Raw genomic sequence first — 6,018 nt, 5'->3', positions numbered from 1 at the left:
GGTGCAAGCTGGGCTGACATACTGTACATTCTATGGACAATTTAAAAAAGTCACTTAACTAACTTGTATCTGAATGTGCTGGTTCTGAATGTGACTGAAAAAACTACGTAATAGGCCTAAGAAAAGTTGTAGTTCCAACCAGAAAAATAAATTTACATTTGCTGTCTTAAGGGGTTAGATACAGCTTACAGCAGTAAAATTTTGAAAATATTCAACATTTCCTTCCTCCATTACCGTATCTTGTACAATAATGACAATTAGTAGGCCTATGTGTAAAACACTGTCCTTCTACTATAACTGGCTTTTAAGGAACCCGGAGGTTCAGTGCCGCCCTCACATAAGCCCGCCATTGGTCCCTATCCTGCGCAAGATTAATCCAGTCCCTACCATTATGTCCCACCTCCCTCAAATCCATTTTAATATTATCTTCCCATCTACGTCTCGGCCTCCCCAAAGGTCTTTTCCCCTCTGCCCTCCCAACTAACACTCTATATACATTTTTGGATTCGCCCATACGTGCTACATGCCCTGTCCATCTCAAACGTCTGGATTTAATGTTCCTAATTATGTCAGGTGAAGGATACAATGCGTGCAGCTCTGCGTCGTGTAACTTTGTCCATTCTCCTGTAACTTCATCCCTCTTAGCCCCAAATATTTTCCTAAGAACCTTATGCTCAAAAACCCGCAATCTCTGTTCCTCTCTCAAAGTGAGAGTCCAAGTTTCACAACCATAAAGAACAACCGGTAATATAACTGCTTCTTAAATTCTAATTTTCAGATTTTTTGACAGCAGACTGGATGACAAAAGCTTCTCAACCGAATAATAAGAGGCATTTCCCATATTTATTCTGTATTTAATTTCCTCCCGAGTGTCATTTACATTTGTTACTGTTGCTCCAAGATATTTGAATTTTTCCACCTCTTCGGAGGATAAATCCCCAATTATTATAGTTCCATTTCGTACAATATTCTGGTCACGAGACATAATCATATACTTAGTCTTTTCGGGATTTACTTGGAACCCTATCTCTTTACTTGCTTCAAGGAGAATTTCCGCGTTTTTCCCTAATTGTTTGTGGATCTTCTCCTAACATATTCACGTCATCGGCATAGACAAGAAGCTGATGTAACCCGCTCAATTCCAAACCGTTATCCTGAACTTTCCTAATGGCATATTCTAGAGCGAAGTTAAAAAATAAATGTGATAGTGCATCTCCCTGCTTTAGCCCGCAGTGAATTGGAAAAGCATCAGATAGAAAATGGCCTATACGGACTCTGTTGTAATTTTCACTAAGACACATTTTAATTAATCCAACTAGTTTGATCAAACTATTACTTTCGGGAATAGTCTGTCTTATATAATTCAGAAAACACAATGTTCATCTTTCCATTCCGGTTAATATGATACATTACCTGGTTTCATACTGGATAATACTCGTATTTTAAAAAGAACAGGATAAATTTAATATCATTCGTACAGCGGTAAATGGACTTGTGAATTGTATGGGAAAAAATTATAATGTTTCATCTTTGCGATATTCTTTCACTGTAGGATATTTCCAACAGCTAACATTATTTAATATAATGAAAAATGTTTCTTTTAAAATATGAAGTCGACGTAATTCTAATTTCGCCTGCTTTTAAGCTCCAGCATTTCTAAACTGAACTTAATCGAACTAATATCTGCCTACGTAAGAGAAGCATCGATCCGGAAGCACTACAATAAATCACACATAGAAGGCCATCCATGCAATAATTACCATTGATTGAAATGGAATGTTTAACAGATTTCGGTTCATAAATAAATCAGTGTGTAATTGCTGCACTATGTGCACAGAGCGTGCGTCACCCTACCCAGTCAACGCTTAGTCTGAGTTACGACAAGGTTCAGAGCGCTGTTTACACTCGAGCGACACAACTCCTTCCGGAGTATACAAGCATATAGTTGTCCCGACATCTAGGCTTTCTTTATCATTACTCTGCAGACCGACTATTGAAGATATTTCTTTCCTGGCGTCTTACTACTGGACCAAGCTTATAACAGGACGGCAAGAGTAGGGCATATTAAGGGGGAATGGAATGGACTTTGGGGTCAAAAATTCATTTTTTTGTTTTAATTTGTTTCTGAATCTCCAGCATTTTCTGCTTAAAATGGCGTTTGAATTATGTTGATATCTTTAATACATCTATTTTATTTTATTTTTTAAATAATTGCTTGCACATAAATTCGTCTGCTGTCAGTCAATATGGCTGCGTGCCAGCTGTCAAACGCTGACATAAGTGACTATCTTTCAATGTTGTTTCAAATGTGCCGCCACTGGCAAGATATTTTATATTTTGAGAGGATATTTTGTCTGTTGGCTAACATGTCTTTGCTTGGTCACTGGTTTCTCGATCATATCAGTGGCTTTGTCTTAGTTTATGAGTTGTTTTCTAGTTTGTGCACACACGAGTTTTGTTTGAAGTCTTTTTCATAAATAATTGTTATAATTTCTTTTGAAAATGCCTCGACCAAGTAACAGAGTGTTTAAAAAGCGAGTCTATTCGAAGAAAAAATTTAAACTGGATCCTAGTGAAGCCAGTAGTGATGTATTATCATCTCCTATTGTGACTCCTGGGCCATCTAACCTCAAGACCATTCCTGCAACTCCAACCTCTTCCCAGAAAAAACTGAACCCAGTGAAGGAGAAGTATGATGAAGTTACTAAGGGTACTGAACGGTTTGAAATTATAGATTTATCAATTCTGTGTAAGGTATTAGACATCTCTGATTGACGTTCTGGCCGATTTCTTTTTGTATTACAACTAAACTTTATTTAATTCGTGTTCAATCTTTCGTACACTAGTTTTAACACTTCAATATACAGGCAGATCATTCCAAACTCGATACAAAGAACACATTAAAGCAATAACCAGAGGACACAATACATCTACATATGCAGAACACATAATTAATGCCAACCACACATACAATAACATAAATACAGACATCGAAATCCTACACATACAACCCAAGAACCAAAACTCAACACACTAGAACAATATGAAATATACAGACAAACTAAAACACGCCCTAATCAAATATTCAACACACAGATCAATTTCAGAACACACACACACTATTTGACACAACTCTTCATCACACGAATGCACCCACACAACAAGCAGCGAAGTTGAGATGGCGCCGAGACACAGAAGGCTCTGAGGATGATGTCAAGTAGCACCGAAACAGCTGTAAGCCGCACATGCTTACATAATTACAAGATTTTTATTGGAAAAAAAAAATTACATAAAATAACAAAGATTTTACAATACTGTTGTAATACTCGTATATGAATATTCTTAAAAATTCGAAATTGATTACAAATCTCATAGTTAAATAGTCTACATATTACAAATTATTGTATAAATACAAGGTAACTGGGTCACACCCGAAAAAGCAAAATGCTTGAGATGTACATCTATTATCAGGCAGTACATCTCACTTGACGATATGTGTCAGAGGAAGAACTATTGTTTGTATACATCTGAAGTCTGATTAGTGTAATATGTAGCTAGTCAACTATGAATGCAATGGAAGGGGAAAGGAACTGGCCATCATACCTCAATACCTACTGGCTTAGTTACCCCATTAATGACGCCTTATTGGTGTCACTTATGAGGTTCAAAGCTGTCTTCGGAAACAACAAGACATTAAGTAAGATACGAAAACGGGCTCATAATGTTGTCGTAATAATTCAACGTTAAAATGGCCACACTCACGAAAAGAAGGTCACGAGTTTCATTATGTACAATGTTCAGTACCTACAGAGGTGAGTATGCCTGGAAGGGAAATAAAAAATGGGTTACAGCCGGCAAATTACTATTCAAGGAATAACCGCTTATACAAATTCAGGAAAAGAAAACAGAACGAACAATGAGCGTATTCCGAATCTCAGCGCTGAGCAATCTGATGACATCACGGTGTTCCGAATTTCAACGATGACGTCACTGATGCTCCACCGGTGTCGCACCGGTGCCATCAGCTTGCAGAGATGGTGGCAGTTTCCATCAGCCGCCATCAGTGAATCTGATTGGTTCTTGTATAGGGCGGCAATTAGCAGACGAATGACATCGTGCACTGTTGTGTCATGGCGGTGTGTTCTGCTGTATTGTTTGTAATGAGCACAACGTAAAAACAATATGTTAATGGCTTATGAGCGAACATGTCAACGGACCAGTTATTACTACCGGTTCAAGAAATAAATTGTTTATGCTCTCTTTTCTTTGAACGAGATGGCAGTACGGAAATTTCGCAAAATCTTGTTAGCGTAGCACAGACAACAACTTCTACAGCCGCCATGACAACCATCGAACCTTCCAGCAGTTTTGTTCTTATTTCGCTGCAGCGTGACGTCATTGTTGTCCACCGGTACGGTGAGATTCGGAATACGCTGAATGGAAAGTTTCCTTCCCGTACTATCAGGACTGGAATGCTCTACCTACAGACTTAGTAAAAGTTTTGCCAATAATCACAATTGCTTCCAAAAAATAAGTTTAAAGGCTTCCTAATAGACGGTAATACAGTATAATATGCTCGCTATTTATTAGATTTGCAGTGGAAGTGAGTTATAGTGAATCCGCATGCGTTATAGTGCTTGGATGGATAGTAATTTGATATTTGGAAAATGTTGGCAGGATGGTAATGAAATAGGAGTGCAAATCCTGGAAATAGGGTGATACTAGTGCATGTTGGCAGCATGAATAGTTTTCTGGAAAACGATCGTCTTCTGTATAAATCCGAAGTGTTGGTGGTAATTACCTTAGTCAAATGAATGGGGTGAACATTGAAAAGTCGGTCCATGAAAAACTTATCCCCAATTTTCCTCCTTCATCCATTGAAGTGTTAGATAATGCACCAAATCACTGTCTTCAGCTATAGAAATAGTTCAGTGAGTTACATATAATCCGTGGCGCTACAGCCCCTTAAGGGCCCAGACCGACCAGTCATAAGTAAAATGCCAGCTTACGAGTTTGAAATATGTAGCTTGTTTCAAACATACAAATTTACAAACTGAATTTTGTCATTAAAACCATAGTTTGATCGTTTCCGTTTTAAATTCAAGAATGTGATTGGCTATGTATTGTATATTTTTAGTAGAGCCATCGATGTAGCTCAGTCGGCAGACTCGCTGGGCTGCTGATCCGGAGCTGCGTTCGGGCTTGGGTTGGATCCCCTGTTTGGTCTCATTGAATGGTTTTTTCCGAGGTTTTCCCCAGCCGTGGGACTGAAGCCGGATGGTCTATGGCGAGTCCTCGGCATCACTTCATTTCACCCCTTTGATCTGATTACCTGGTTGGGTTTTTTCCGAGGTTTTCCCCAACCAAAAGGCAAATGCCGGGTAATCTTTTGGCGAATCCTCGGACCTCACCTCATTTCACTTCATCTCGCCTAAATATTATAAAAAATTGCAGAAGATTGTAAAAAATTGTAGAAAATTACTAAATTGTAAAACTGTAAAAATTGTAAAATATTGTAAAAATTTGTAAAAATTGTAATTGTAATGTAAAATTTTGACTTGTTCCACATCTTAAAGCTTCACTGCTCATGTAAGATTTATGGAATATAATGAATGAATGAATGAATGAATGAATGAATGAATGAATGAATGAATGAATGGATGGATGGATGGATGGATGGATGGATGGATGGATGGATGGATGGATGAATGGATGAATGAATGAATAAATGGATGAATGAGTTTAGCTTTCGCTGTCGGCATTGTGAAATCATCTTATCTCATTGACATATCGATATCTTCTCACTCCCTCATAGTCTCTGTAAGGATTCACTGGGAATCGACACCTAGTTACTGTAGTAAGAGTTCCCCAGCTTGTGAACAAGGCTTTGCCAGAGTTCCAAGCAAGAAGCGTAATTCAGTTTCAAGACTAGATTTGAATAATTGGGCCAAGTTGACGCCCACGCAATTAACTGCGTACAAGACGCATCTATCCAAGTTCAAACAGCATGAAGTGCAC

Source organism: Periplaneta americana, chromosome 17 (assembly GCF_040183065.1).
Source record: "Periplaneta americana isolate PAMFEO1 chromosome 17, P.americana_PAMFEO1_priV1, whole genome shotgun sequence".
Lineage (NCBI taxonomy): Eukaryota > Metazoa > Arthropoda > Insecta > Blattodea > Blattidae > Periplaneta > Periplaneta americana.
The sequence above is the reverse complement of the archived record's forward strand: the minus strand, read 5'-3'. Positions refer to the sequence as shown.